The sequence below is a fragment of the Ceratotherium simum genome, chromosome 32, assembly GCF_057802395.1.
Source record: "Ceratotherium simum simum isolate JZ-2026a chromosome 32, ASM5780239v1, whole genome shotgun sequence".
NCBI classification, from domain to species: domain Eukaryota; kingdom Metazoa; phylum Chordata; class Mammalia; order Perissodactyla; family Rhinocerotidae; genus Ceratotherium; species Ceratotherium simum.
In genome coordinates this window covers 5,946,427-5,961,518 of record NC_141931.1, presented here as the reverse complement: position 1 = coordinate 5,961,518, position 15,092 = coordinate 5,946,427, and the positions used below count along the sequence as shown (strand labels likewise).

Sequence of the window (15,092 nt, the reverse complement as noted above, 5' to 3'; positions counted from 1 at the left end):
CTGATAGCAATCTTCACCTATTCCTTTTCACAAATGACAATGACCTATTCAATAATGTGGACTGAAAACATACCTCAATAAAAACTTTCAAAGTTTGATATGTGTTATTTACTTGATTAATTCCACATACATTTATTGAATGCTGACTATGTGCCAGACACAATTCTAGGCACCTGGGATACAGTGGTATATAAAATAGGCAAAAATCTCTGCCTTCGTGGAACGCTTTTCGATGCATCACTTAAGCACTGTGCCAGGAATGTTCACATTCCCGTGAGGTGGATTTAATTGTGCTCATTTTATTGATGATAAACCGAAGCTCTGGCAGAACAGGTAGCTTGACCAAGACTAAACAGCCAGTCAATAGACGAGTCTGAATCCACATCAGTTCTTCTGGTTGTATGTCTTGCTCTGCTACATTGCATTTCCCAAACTGGTGTTCTGTGAATATTTCTCCAGGAGCAAGATGTTTGGTAAAAGTTAATGTTCCATGTTCCATTATGTTTGGGAAATTCTTTTGGTCACACGTTGGGTTCTCCTAGAAGCAGATGCTGAGATGCAGTTTTGCATGGAAGATGATTCTTGGGGCATGCTCTTAAGATCAACATCAGAGGAGGGGAAGGGACAGAAGCAGGATTAGACAGGGAGAAGGTGAGTGGCAATGTAGTCTTAGGGGCAGCCTCAGCTGACACTGAAGGGTTTCTGAAAATGAGGTGACCCTGCAAAGCTGTCCTGAGTTGGGGCAAGACAACATTTATATCCCCATGCCAATCAGTTCTGGGATGTGGTCCATCCCTAGAAGGGAGTATGACCTGGGACAAGGTAGCTCTGTTCAGCTGAGCCAATCCCCAAAGGGACCAAGAGCTGAGGGGTGGCTCCCAGGGGTATTGCCAGCAGCCGGGGCAGTGAGTCCTTCATTCCCGAAGGGGCATCTGGGAGGTACATCACAGTGCCCACCAGACTGTGATATTTGTAAGCAGGAGAGTAAGTGAAAGAAAACAGGTGTCTTTACTGCTGTCTACTTAGAGCCTTTAATGGGCAAATATGTACTGTGAATTTTCAAGAGGGGAATTTACTCTGCACTTTCTCAAATTTATTTAAGCTCAGAACACTTTGGGGGGGTCATATTTATTAACATTCTCTGAAAAATATATTTAGGATGCATGTAATCCTAGTGCATCCTAGTATCCTAGTAATCCCAGTAATCCCAGAAATCATAGTGCGATTGGACAAGTGCAAAAAGAAGGAGATGCAAAATGCAGTAAGGTATAAAAATTGACTCAAAATGGGTCATAGACCTAAAATTATAAAACTCTCAGAAGGAAGCATAAGTGTAAATCTTTGTGATTTTAGATTAGGTAATGGTTTCTTAGATATATCCCAGAAGCATAAGTGACAAAAGAAAAATTTTTAAACTGAACTTTATCAAAATTTAAAACTTTTGCCCTTTATGAAACATCATAATGTAAAAAAGCAACCTACAGAATAGGAGAACATATTTGCAAATCATAAATGTGGTAAGAGACTTGTATCCAGAATATAAGAAAAACTATTACAATCCAACAATAAAAGAACAAATAACCCAATTAAAAATGGGCAAAGAATTAAAATAGACATTTTTCCAAAAAAGATTTACAAATGGCCAATAAGCACATGAAAAGAGGCTCAACATCATTAGCTATCAGGGAAATGCACATCCAAATTACAGTGAGCTATCACTTCACACCCACTAGGATGACATAATCAAAAAGACCGATAATAACAAGTGTTGGTGAGGATGTGGAGAAATTGGAACCCTCATACATTGCTGGTGGGAATGATGAGGAAAATGATGCAGTTGCTTTGGAAAATAGTTTGGCAGTTCCTCAAAAGGTTAAACATAGAGTTACCACAAGACTCATCAATTCCACTCCTAGATATATGCCCAAGAGGATTGAAAACATATGTCCACACAAAAACTTGTATACAAATATTCACAGCAGCATTATTAATAACAGCCCAAAAGTGAAAACCACCCAAATGTCCACCAACTGATAAACAGATAACCAAAGTGTAGAATATTATTTGGCTATAAAAAGGAGTGACATAATGACATATGCCACAACATGGATAAACTTTGAAAACATCGTGCTAAATGAGAAAAGACAGACACAAAGGCCACATGTTGTATGATTCCATTTGTATGAAATGTCCAGAATAGGCAAATCCATAGAGACACACTGTAGATTAGAGGTTGCCAGGGGAGGCAATGGAGAGTGACTGCTAATATGCATGGGGTGCTTTGTGGGATAATGAAAATGTTCTAAAATTAGCTAATGGTAATAGTTGCACAACTCTATGAATATACTAAAGCCCATTGAATTGTACTTAAAATGGTGAAGTGTGTGGTGTGTGATAATATCTCAATAAAGCAGTAGGGACATGAAAGAGGGGGCACGAACTTTGTCTAGGGGCACTAGGGAAGCTTGTCAGAGCTCTCTTGCTTGCAAGTGAAAAAAAATCTCAAACTATATTAAGAAAATTTTAAAAGGAGGGGAAGGAGGAATTTATTGGTTAGTAAAACTGAGAAACTGAGAGGTGCAGTTTGCTTCAAGTTCTCACCAGAGGAGACAAAATGGCACCCAGCAACCTCACACTCTCCCCTTCCATGCTTACCAAGCCCAGCAGAATGACAGCGCCTCTCTTCCAACATCCTTACCGCAATCAAACGGAAGAATTTGATTGGCATTGCCTGAGAAACAGACTTACTCGTAAACCAATCACTGGGTACCCGAGAGCTGGAGTATTCTAATTGGTTGCCCGGCCCTGTGGGGTGGGTATTTGCAGGAAGTCTTAGTAATTTACAGTCTTCCACGGGAACTAGAATGCTAGCTGGATGTAAAATGAGAAATGAGTCTGCAGATGAAATAGAGTATAGAAAAAATGCTAAGGAAGAGAATTCTAGTAGAAGGATTAGTATGGCACCTTTTCTTTACCTGTGATTTCTAATGTCATTTTCCTTGCCTTCAGGGACCCTCCTAGAGGATTAATAGTAAACAATTGACAATAATCTAACAGTGCCACTGTAATTTTATGTTCTACAGTGAAGCTTAAGAAATCATACTCTAATAGGCAATCATTGGTATAAAAAATTAATACAGGCTCCAGTTTAGGACTTAAGCCTTTCTGAGAATTTCCTTCCTTCTGGATATTTTGGTTCAGCCAGCCTAGTCTAACCCATCCCAAAATCTTTTTTGTGCCTTTCTTCTCATAAGCCCCCTCCTTGGCCATCAAAGAAATAGGCTCCTTTTCCCCACAAATCTGCTCTTCTACATCTCAGTGGGTAGAATTAAAATTCTCCCAGTTGGAAAAGACAGAAAATTGAAATCACGCTTAACTCCTCCCTCAACATCCAATCTATCATCAGTTACTGGAAATGCTGCCTTTTAACTGCGCTGAACACTGCCCTCTCATCTCTATTCCCAATGCCAACGCAGTAATTCACCTCTTCATGATTTCTTGCTTGGATTATCAGAATAGCCTCTCCCAGTCTCCAACATCCATCCCCTCATCCATCCTTCATACTGTGGCCACAGTGAACTTTTAAAAATGCAAATCTGGTGGTAGCTCCACCCAGGCTTAAAATCTTGCTCTCAAGTTATAGCCCAGTGTAAGTTCCCTTGGATATGTATTCCCAAGTCTTCTGTACTAAAAAAGTCACCCTGACCTTGGTATGTAAATAAAAACGCCTCGAGCCCCATCTCACAGTGAGGGAAACCCAGTGTTCTCCTCATTTCTCTTCTTCATCTTAGAAACCTGAATCAGGCCTGGATCCAGTCTCACCTTAATTTATCTGTTTCTTGTTTGGTCTGAATGCCTTCAACTTAACTGTATAGTATATTAAACTGGAAATTTTGACTGAGTCACCAAGACACAATAAACATCAGTTTCCAAGTGAGAACTTGTAAAAAAGAATTAACAAAAACTGGTTACAGGACTCTCAAATCCCTCCCTTACTTTGAGGCTATAAAATAAGGCAAAAGTAGATTTGAAGAGGAAGGATTTGTGAGAATAATTTCTTTGGCCAGAGCTGAACCAGGAGGCCCTCCCCTCAAAGTAGGAAAGATGGGGGATGTGTCCCCATTACACCAAGTAGAGAGCAGAGGCTCCAGGTGGCTACTCAGAGACTATAGCAGGTGTCCCTGGATTTGGGGTGGTCAGAGATGTAGTAGACTAGACTGGTGTCTGGCACTCTACTGAGAGATCTAAATGGGTGAGACAGGCTGGCTAGGGGCTGACGGGCAGATCAAAACAGAGGTGGAGCCTCTGGGATCAGCCTGCATGTCTAGAATTTGTTGGGACAGATGAAAACAGGTGGAGGGCTGGATTGAGCTCATGGGCCATAACTTGGGAAGCTATGGCCTAGACTGCAGGCTTCTTGAGGGCAGGAGCTCTGTTTGGTTATTATTGTATCTGAAATGCCCTGCACGTTGTAGATAATAATGACTGGATGAAAAAATAGCAGCAGCTTCCCCACTAACCGTAGTGCAGATTAGGTTCAACTCAACTAATCCCTTTTGTTATCTTTTCATAAAGTCTCAAGAGAAGAGAGCTGCTGGTATCCTTAGGGAGAAGAATCTGAACTAAAAGACATTTGATTGCAATCGAAAGCCAATTATTTCTATGAGGATGAGCCATATAGAACAGTAGCTTATCTCAGAGTAGGTAAGCTTATATAGGTTACAAGGAAGGCATATTCTAGCGTGTTAAGTTCTGTGCATGGGCTTGTAACTAGCTCACTAAAATGTAAGCTTCCCGTTGGACATGCCTTGTCTTCTTTATCTTTTTAAGACTCACCTGGCATGATGTCCTGTACATAGAAAATAAAGATAAATGGGAGATAAACAAAGGAAGAGCAATTCAATTCAGTAAACAGCCCAAAGGATGCTCAGAAATGCATGTATGATTGGAGACAGATCTTTACTCAGCAGATTCTCTTAGTTAAAAGGTGTGGTAGCGGAAGAAGCAATACAGATGTTGGGATCAAGCTAGCAGAAAGAAGCACCACCTGATCCCCAAGAGGTAGTTTTATCATCTGAAAGTTTACTGTGGATTTATTTTAATCCAGGTGTGACAGCATGACATTTTGTTAATGACGTATACTTTTTCTTGAGGTATTTTTCATTGATCGTGTTAATAGCACAGATGTTACTGGCATTGAGCTGCTAAGGTCTCTGGGCTATATGGAAATGCTAGGTTTGTGCTTGAATTGTTCAGATCCAATTAATATTAATTGAATACCTACTATGTGCCAGGCATTGTGTCGGATACTTCCCCATGCATCATCTGAGCAGGGAACATAACATAGTGCCTGAGTGTGCAGTCCTGAAGCCAGACTACTGGTGTTTGACCACTGACTCCATCACCTACCAGCTATGCGATGGAAGCTGGGTCCCTGAGGGTTACTGTAAATATTCAATAAGAACACGATTACCCTTCCCCCTGTTCCCAACACAGACACGGATGAAAAGAAGTTAATCTTGTTAATTTGCTGTTTTCTTATTTAACCTAAGGAGTGACTCAAGGGTCACAAGGATTTATGAGTTTCTTTTGCCCAAGAAAAAGAATGACTTTAAGGAAATTATGGTCACCAGATAACCAACCCTAGCTGCTGTTGACATCCAGAAATCTGATTGCCCAAGTGTCTATCTGGAGTGAAAGAAACACAGATTTCCCCTTTGTTTCTCCAAAACTCTTCCTCCCAGGTCCCTTAGCTCTATAAAGACCCCCTGCCTTCTTCTTTCATTAAGGAGGATTTGAGAGAATCTATCCTCCCGCCTTCTCGTTTTGGCCAATTCAAATAAATCTTTCTCCATCTCTAGGTGTCTCAGTGATTGACTTATTGCACGTCTGGCACTCGGACCTGAGATTAAGAGGTTCAGTATCAAGACCTCAAGCAAGTAACTTAACCTCTCTGTGCCTCAGTCTTCCTATCTGTAAGGTGGTAAAAAAAAAAAGTAGCTCCTCCATGGGAGGCTGTTATCTGGATTAAATGACAGAATACGTATTAAATCCTTAACACAGTGCTCAGCACGTAGTAAGCTCTCAGAAAATATTAGCTATTATTATCACCCTATTTAGTTAATCTTCACAGCATTGCAGTGAGTTTGGTGTGATTACCCCATCTGCCCAAAGAGGGAGCTGAGGCTCCCACAGTAATGTCCCCTAGGTCACCATGGGCCAGAAGTCAAGAACGACTGGGTCAAGTTCGTTATACCAGGAGGCCTCCTTGAGGAGGGCTGAGTCAAATCCCATTGTACATGCATTTCTAGCTTTGCTTCCAAATTTGCTTTAGAAAGAAATTGAATATCTGCCCTGCATCATTCCCATGTCCTCTAAAAGTTAAATTTATGATTATGAGAATTTCCAAGTCGAGGTTCCATAAAAATGTTAGATTCTTCTCTCTAACAAAAAATAAATTATTTTTCAAGTATGGCATTGCTTCTTAGGAAGTGTAATAATAGTTCTTTTTGTGTCTTTTTGTGTAGTGTCCCTGGCTACCATTCAAAGCCAAGCCCACTGTCCTCTCATTGTTTTTTTCTTTAGGTCAGGAAAGACCTGAAATTTGGCTCTGAAAATGTCCTTAATTTGTAAGAAGAAATATTCCCCTGGAAGTCCAGTTGTTATGACCAAAGAGGGAAAACAAAGCTCTAACAAGAAATGACCAGCCTTGAAACCACGGGGTTTTCAGAATTAAGTTGTTGAATTTATGTCACATGCTTTCTTGGCCATTCTCTAGCTATATCTGCCAAAAGTAACAAAAATTGTTGCTCTAAGCAAAAAATCTTCATAGGTAGTGACACTGATAATACCTCCCCATGTAGAGCCTCAGGGAAGCATCTGGATGGAGCTTAAAGGCAGGGATGTGCTGAATCATTTCCCCAGGGAGGGGATTTCTTTAAAGCAGTTCCAGACAGAGGAATAGTCACCCTCTGACCTCTGAACAGCCTTCTCTGGCAATTTCCAGAATGTCTGCTTCCAGAAACATTTCTTCCTTTGTTTCATCCCCATCAAAAAGTACTTATAAGGCACCCATTCGCCTCTGGGGAAGCATCAAAGATGCAGGGGAAAGAAAATCATACATATGGTCCCTATAGCCTTGAGAACTTATAATCTAAGTTGCAGACATATATTAAAAAAAAGACATAGATAGGAAGAGGCATTTTGTCAATAAATGGCCAGACAGTAAATTACAGTATTTATATCATATCTATCTAAACGCTTATTCTTTCCCATCCTCAGTTTCCTTTTTATAACTCAAGGAGGCAGGGGTTCCACAGAGCTCTAACATTCTATGAGTTGAGGATGAGTGAACTTGGAAATTGACACAAGCCACACAAACCCAAGTATTCTCTGTCCAGGCAGAGAAAGGAAATCTATGACCTTCATAGATTATGGAGGAGACAAGGCTGCCTACACTGTCAGAATGATTGGGGAAGAGCAGGCTTCCGGACCCGAAGTGAGAGACAAGGAAATATAATTTTTAAAAGTTTAGAATAAACGTGCCAAAGACTTATTTAACTCATTAATGGGGAACGAGTAGGTTCCCCATTAATGGTTCAAAGCTGGTTCAAAGAATATTTGAGAAATTGAGTTTTTATATAGAACTGAAGTAAAGAATTTTGGTATAAGATTGTTAGGTTAGGTTCAAAAGTGGTTCATGCCCTATAGGGCAATTAATCGTAACGTGGAGTTATCTTTTCTACTGCATAGAAATAACTTATATTTTTATCAAAAATCTATATAGTAACACATAACTTCAGAGAGTTTGGGCCCCAATTAATGAGCCAAACACAGGGGAATCCCATGGACAATTAAATAATCCTTGGGTGGGCCTGTGAGACATGCTCCAGTGGAGGACATGAGGTCTTCCTTTTCCTCATTCCCAAGTTTTGCATAGAGCTGGTGATCACAAATAATCTCCAAGAACAATTTTTGATCACACATAAAAAAAAAAGGCTATTCTCCCTGTAGTTGTGTATTGATAATTTACGCAAGTACAGCAAGAGGAAGAGGTGTCAATTACACAGATAAGCCTCATTGAGTATGGGCAGCAAATATAGTCATAGAGCGATGCTCAAAGAGTTAACTTATGTCTGCAAACTTCATAAGCAATTTGGGTTGCATTTTCAATAGCCTCTGTAGCCTCTATCATCCCAGAGTTTGTCCTCTGTTTTGTTTCGAGATCTTTTTTTCCTTTTTTTTTTTGTTCTATTGGCTCTTCTCTTCCAAGCTAGGAAACCAAATCTAAGAAATTCATCTCCACTGGTTTCACATGCAATAGCTACACATTTGGGTGAATTCGTTTCTCTCTAGGTCCTCAAACCCTGCTAAGGTTCTTGGCTGCCAGGAAGTGACCTTCTTTATAAGTGGGGACCCTGAAAGCTTTAGAACAGATATCAGAGCAGTTTCTTAGAAAGATTTTGTGGGCATTAGTCCTACAAAGGAGGCACAACTCTTATTCCTTAATTGTGAGTTTGACATATCTGATTAAATAAAACTTATTTTTAGAGATGACATTCCAGGTATGACCTTATTTGTATAATTATTTTGCCTAATTATACCCTGGTAAAAAAGAGGTCAGGTTCTTAGTGAACCTATTTAAATAACTAGATTATTATGTGAAGTAAAGAAACCCAATAAAATAATTTTTCTGAATTCTGAGAGGTCAAGGAAAACAATTTAAATGTTTTATTTCCATTGTAAAAGCACAGTCTACTAAAATAAATGCTAAAGATAGATATAAAAGAAGAGAAATAAATAACCAAAAAAACCTGATTAAAAAATGGGGAAAGAACTTAAATGACCTTTCTCCAAAGATAAACAAATGGCCAATAAGCACATGGAAAGATGCTCAAGATAACTAGTCATTTGGGAAAATACAAATGAAAACCACTGTACGATATCACTTCACACCCATTAGGTGGCTATTATGGATTAAGAAAACAAAAACAAAAACAGAAAGTAACGAATGTTGGTAAGGGTGTGGAGAAATCGGAACCCTTACACATTGCCGGTGTAATATGGTGCAGCTGCTGTGGAAAACAGCACGGCATTCCTCAAAAAATTAAACATAGAATTACCATATTTTCCAGCAATTCTACTTTGAAAGCAGAAACTGGAACAGATATTTGCACACCCATGTTCATAGCAGCATTATTCACAATAGCCAAAAGGTGGAAGCAACCCAAGTGTCCATCAATGGTTGAATAGATAAACAAAGTGTGGCATACCCATACAATGGAATATTATTCAGCCTTAAAAAGGAAGCAAATTCTGACACATGTTACAACATGAATAAACCTTGCGGACATTATGCTAAGTGAAATAAGCTAGTCACAAAAGGACAAATACTGTATGTTTCTACCTACAAGGTACCTAGAGTAGTCAAGTTCATGGAGACGGAAAGCAGGATGGTGGTTGCCAGGGTCTGGGGGAAGGGGAAGTGGGAGCTAGTGTTTAATGGGCACAGAGTTTCAGTCAGGGAAGATGAAAAAGTTCTGGAGATGGATGGTGATGATGGTAGCATAACATTGTGAATGTTACTTAATACCACTGAATCGTACACTTAAAATGGTTAAAATGGTAATTTTATGTTACGTATATTTTACCACAATAAAAGAAGAGAGTTTCCTCATACAGCCATCAAACAATGAAACATTTTTTAAAAATTCAATAATCTTCAAAGAAAAATCAATTAAATGTCTCTCCTCCATTCATTCAATTCTTCCTGATTCCTGTTCCTCTGGTTCTCGAATCATTCATTTGCTTTTACAAAGTTGTTTGTTCTTGGACTAGAGAAAGCTGGAAAACCTGACTCATGCCCTGGTACTAACTGTCAGAGGTATCTAAGTGATGGCACCTTGAGCCCAAACTTGTACACGTGTATTTCTTCAAGTATCAATACTGTATAGCACCTGCTACAGTCTTTTCCACCAAGCCTTCAAGACTGTCCTTCTTTGTTAAAGATCCACTTGTTAGCCTGGACATTACAGAAAGTTCAGGCAACGTGAGGAGAAAGTAAAAACTTCCTGTTGAGAAAAACTCTGAGCAGTTGCGGTTAATTTATTACAGTTACTAATAATTTCAGAATGAAGAAGAGTGAACACGATCCGTCACTAGTCCAGAGGCCCTGGTTGATGGTTACCTAGAAGGGAGGAATATATTGCAGACAGATCTGCAGGGCTTCCTGTCAAATGTAAAATCTCTGAAATAGATTTACACTGATGACATACTACCTGTTTTAAATTAACCTTGGAAGGCTGAGTTCTCCTGATTTGACAATCTTCCCATGTAGCTCTTAGGATAGTGTTGACTTATTTAAGAAATAGGAAGCATACAAACAAACCTAATTATTTCCATCACTCCTCTTTTTATAAGATGAAAGAATAAACCTTTGTGACTACCCAGGGACCTGCTGGGAAATATCATATTTGGTTTAGGTGTAAAATATATTTTGAAAAGGAAAAAATATTTAATGATGGGGCGAGGAGGCAAAATTAAAAGACATTGGGGGAGATTTTGAAAGGATTAATAAGTACCTAAGAAAAATGTGGTTTTAGCTTGACTACTTATTAATCAAAATGACAATACAATGTTAGAAAATACACATAGAAGATAACACAATTGTTAGGAATCTTGGTTCTTTCAGATGTGAGGAAATTTTATTTATTTATTTTAATTTTTTTTGTGAGGAAGATGAGCCCTGAGCTAACATCCATGCCAATCCTCTTCTTTTTGCTGAGGAAGACTGGCCCAGGGCTAACATCCATGCCCATCTTCCTCTACTTTATGTGGGATGCCACCACAGCATGGCCTGACAAGCGGTGCATCGGTGCACGCCTGGGATCTGAACCCCGGGCTGCCAGCAGCAGAGCACACGCACTTAACTGCTATGCCACGGGGCAGGCCCCTGTGAGGAACTTTTAAATTCTTAAAATAATCAATGATATAAAAAGTCAACACAAAACACAAAAAGTTACTCTTAATATATGGCATCTCTGTTGCTTAGAAAAATTACGATAAAGGTAAAGAATAATCTTTTACTATTGCTTATTATGATCAGACTATTCTAAGACCAACAGTCATTTTAACAGAAAGAAAACCAAACTAGTTTTACATTAATATGTTACCAGAAAGGAGTAACAAAACTTTTATTAAAATTATCTTATTAATAAACCCATCTGAACTAAGTAAAGAAGTGAGTAAACTTTGGCAAATTTTAACACATTGTCTTAATTTTTTTCAGATTCATTATTTTCAGGAATTGTAATCCAAGGCAAGTAAATTTACTTCCTTCACACCTTCCACAACATCCTACAGCCTCTCAGGTTCTATCCTTCACTAAATTTTTTCACACACTGGAACCACCTGACACTTTAATACAAAACTATTCTCTTTTTCTCTTGAAAAGCAAAAACATGTTTCATTACCTTTCCTATCCAGTTGTATTTATTTGCCATTATTATTCTTCATATAGTCTCAAATTAACATAGTATATTAATTATGTATTTATATAAATTATAGCTGTTACCAGAGAGAAAACTTAGAAGTAAGTAATTGAAAACTCTCTGTCATACCCAAGTATTTTAGCAGATCAGCAAATCTCACAAACACACATAATAGGATCCCCTCCAGCTACATACATCCCTTCCATAAGTTTATATGTGGCCGAAAATGAACATGTTTGATAATAAAACCAAAAGAACAGCTTCTTTATATAACGTATCACAATAATAAGTAAAGATATGTGCACCTATATACATGTGTGTATGTGTGCATGCACATTCATATATATATATATATATATATATATATATAGAACTGATTATATAATTTGCAGGGTTCAGCGCAAAACGAAAATGTGGGCCCCTTGTTAAAAAATTATATATGTACATATACATATATATCTGATCAAATAAAATTTATTTTTAAAGATGACGTTCCAGGTATGGCCCTGGTTACATAATTACTTTGTCTAAATATTCTGGTAAAAAAGAGGTCATATATTCTAAAATATAGTTGGACTAAAGTTTCAACAATCTACCTTATTTAAAAATTTTTCAAGTATCTAAAAATTTTCCATTAATTGCCTTGACCTAATATTAATCCAAGGTTTTAATTTAACTAAGAATTTTGAGAATAATAGTATTTTTAAGCTGATATACTACGAACGTAGTAATACTCAATATAAAAAATTATCAGAATTATAATTCAAATTAGTTGAACACATAATTTTACACTCTTCTTAATTTTAAACATTACATAGAAGTAGTGTTAGTTTATCTGATCAGTAAACCAGTAAAAGAAAATACAAAAGCTCAGAAAGTTTACATTATAATTAGTCTCTTCATGAGAAAAAAAATCCAAATCTTAAAATAAAGTAAAATGTATACTTGTGTTATATTCCACACTTATAAAACCAGGGAAAAGTCACATAGCTGTTTTTTCAACCAAAATTATTAAACTAGTTTGATTTATTGAACAATTCACCTTGCTTATGTGAACCTGGATTCTTTTTTTTTTTTTTTAAAGATTTTATTTATTTTATTTTTCCCCCCAAAGCCCCAGTGGATAGTTGTGTGTTGTAGCTGCACATCCTTCTAGTTGCTGTATGTGGGACTCGGCCTCAGGATGAATGGAGAAGTGGTGCCTCGATGCGCACCCGGGATCCAAACCCGGGCCACCAGCATCGCAGCGCGCGCACTTAACCACCAAGCCACAGGGCCGGCCCCTGAACCTGGATTCTTGATTAAAAGATTTCTGTACTCCCAGTTTCTGTGAGAAGGCTTTTTTCCCCCGCTTTTAAGACCAGCACATCTCAAGTATTAGAAGTTTGGTTTCTTTATTTTCTAGAAATTCGGTGAATATTAAATATAGGTAAACGTTTACAATCTCTATAAACCAATCTAAATAGAGCTCCTTTGAGAGAATATATCATCTAATTTACTAATATTCTCCAGAGGTCAGAATATATTTCACACGGACACAATGTGAAACAAGGCCCACTGAGAGCTCGCAGGTCTACAGTGCAAGCTACAGGTCAAAAATAAGCACAGAAGGGGCCAGCCCAGTGTAGCAAGTGGTTAAGTGCGCGCACTCCGCTGCGGCAACCCTGGGCGTGCACAGACGCACCGCTTGGCAAGCCATGCTGTGGTGGCGTCCCATATAAAGTGGAGGAAGATGGGCGCGGGTGTTAGCCCAGGGCCAGTCTTCCTCAGCAAAAAAAGAGGAGGATTGGCAGATGTTAGCACAGGGCTGATCTTCCTCACACACACAAAAAAATAAGCACAGAAATAATAAAACTCACCCATCCAGATCTCAAAGAGTTATTTTCCTTTCCAGTGCGCAGTAAATATTTTCTTAATTGATTTGACTCCAAATAGGTAAACAACAAAAAAGACTAATAAGCTAGATTCTCCCATCATCCATCCAACTCAACAGACCACGGCGGGTCACCAAGTGATCTGCCCCTAAAGCCAGATTCCCAGTCCCTGATCCCCCCAAGGGGCTTAACTTAGCAGCTGCGCACAGACCAGATTCACATACACGCAGGGTGCTCTCTCAGCGCAGCGGAGACCAGCCTAGTGGTCAGACACCCACGGGTGTTGAAGACAGTGTGGCCCAGTCCATGAGTTTCCTGATCCCAGGGGGAATCTCCACTCTCTGTCAAGGCCGGCTAGTGACCCAAGCCAAGAAACAAACCCACTCATCCTTGGAACCAGCTGTGAAAAGAGGCTGCAAGTTATACAGACTAATGGAGTTGACTAAGAACCAGACACAAAAGCAAAAACACAGAATCAGAATTTGAAACAAAAAAACCCAGAGAAACCTAGAGTCAGCAGAGATGGAGTTCTTTTGCTGCTGGCGACTCACTTTGGGACCAGGAAAGGTCACTCCCGGGGCCTGAGCAGCATGTGATACTCTTTTTGGGCAACACAGTTTAATTGGCTCCAACAAGTGAGCCCATTTGGGTCTTTCTATGGAACAATCTCTAAAACTGTCCAATTTCCAAAATGTGAAAAACATGAACGCATAAAAACAGAATAAACACATGTCAAAGATTTATGTAACTCATTAGTGGGGGAACAAGAAGATATACAAGCTGATTCAAAGAGGATTTGAAGTACAGTATTTACAGCCGTTGGAGAAAGGATGTGGAATAAGCTACTAAGTTAGTGTTTCTAAACTGGTTTATGTCCCTCCATAACCATATCCTTTGGAGTTATCGTTTATACCAGAACAGAAATAATTTACGTCTCTATCTGGCATAGATCTCCAAGCAACTTCAGTGAATCTGGGTCCTGACCAATGGTAAATGGCGAGCCAAGCAAAAGTACGGATAATTGAATAATCCTTGGAAGGGCCTTTTGGATCAAACTCCGGCATAACATTGAAAGAACACACATTTCTCCTTTTGCCTTATTTTCACATTTTGGATAACTTTTCTTAACAAGGCAGACAGATGGTGCAATTAGGAGAAGGGGGATCTGAGCGGGTGAGCCTGGTTCGAGAAGTGAGATGGCTGAGAAGGCACAGACATAATGCGGAGTGTCTACCTATGAGAGTTCACACACTAAAAGGGGATCTAGCGCTTGCTTCGGCAGCACATATACTAAAATTGGAACGATACAGAGAAGATTAGCATGGCCCCTGCGCAAGGATGACACGCAAATTCGTGAAGCGTTCCATATTTTTAAGAAGACACAAAGAAATGGAAAGATATTCCGTGCTCTTGGATTGGAAGAATTAACATAGTTAAGATGTCCATACTTCCTAAAGCCATCTATAGATTCAATGCAATCCCCATCAAAGTTCCAACAACATTTTTCACAGAAATAGAACAAAGAATCCTAAAATTTATATGGAACAACAAAAGACCCTGAATAGCTAAAGGAATCCTGAGAAAAAAGAACAAAGCTGGAGGTATCACACTCCCTGATTTCAAAATATACTACAAAGCTATAGTAACCAAAACAGCATGGTACTGGCACAAAAACAGACACACAGATCAATGGAATAGAATGGAAAGCCCAGAAATAAACCCATACATC

The 15,092-nt window shown here is 38.9% G+C and overlaps 1 non-coding gene across 1 annotated transcript; it reads left to right on the top strand.

Moving 5' to 3' along the window:
* Positions 1–14,629: 14,629 nt before the first annotated feature.
* Positions 14,630–14,736, top strand: LOC147912948 (U6 spliceosomal RNA). Its single transcript, XR_015549396.1, has one exon. It is a non-coding gene; the product is annotated as a U6 spliceosomal RNA (small nuclear RNA).
* The last annotated feature ends 356 nt before the right edge of the window (positions 14,737–15,092 follow it).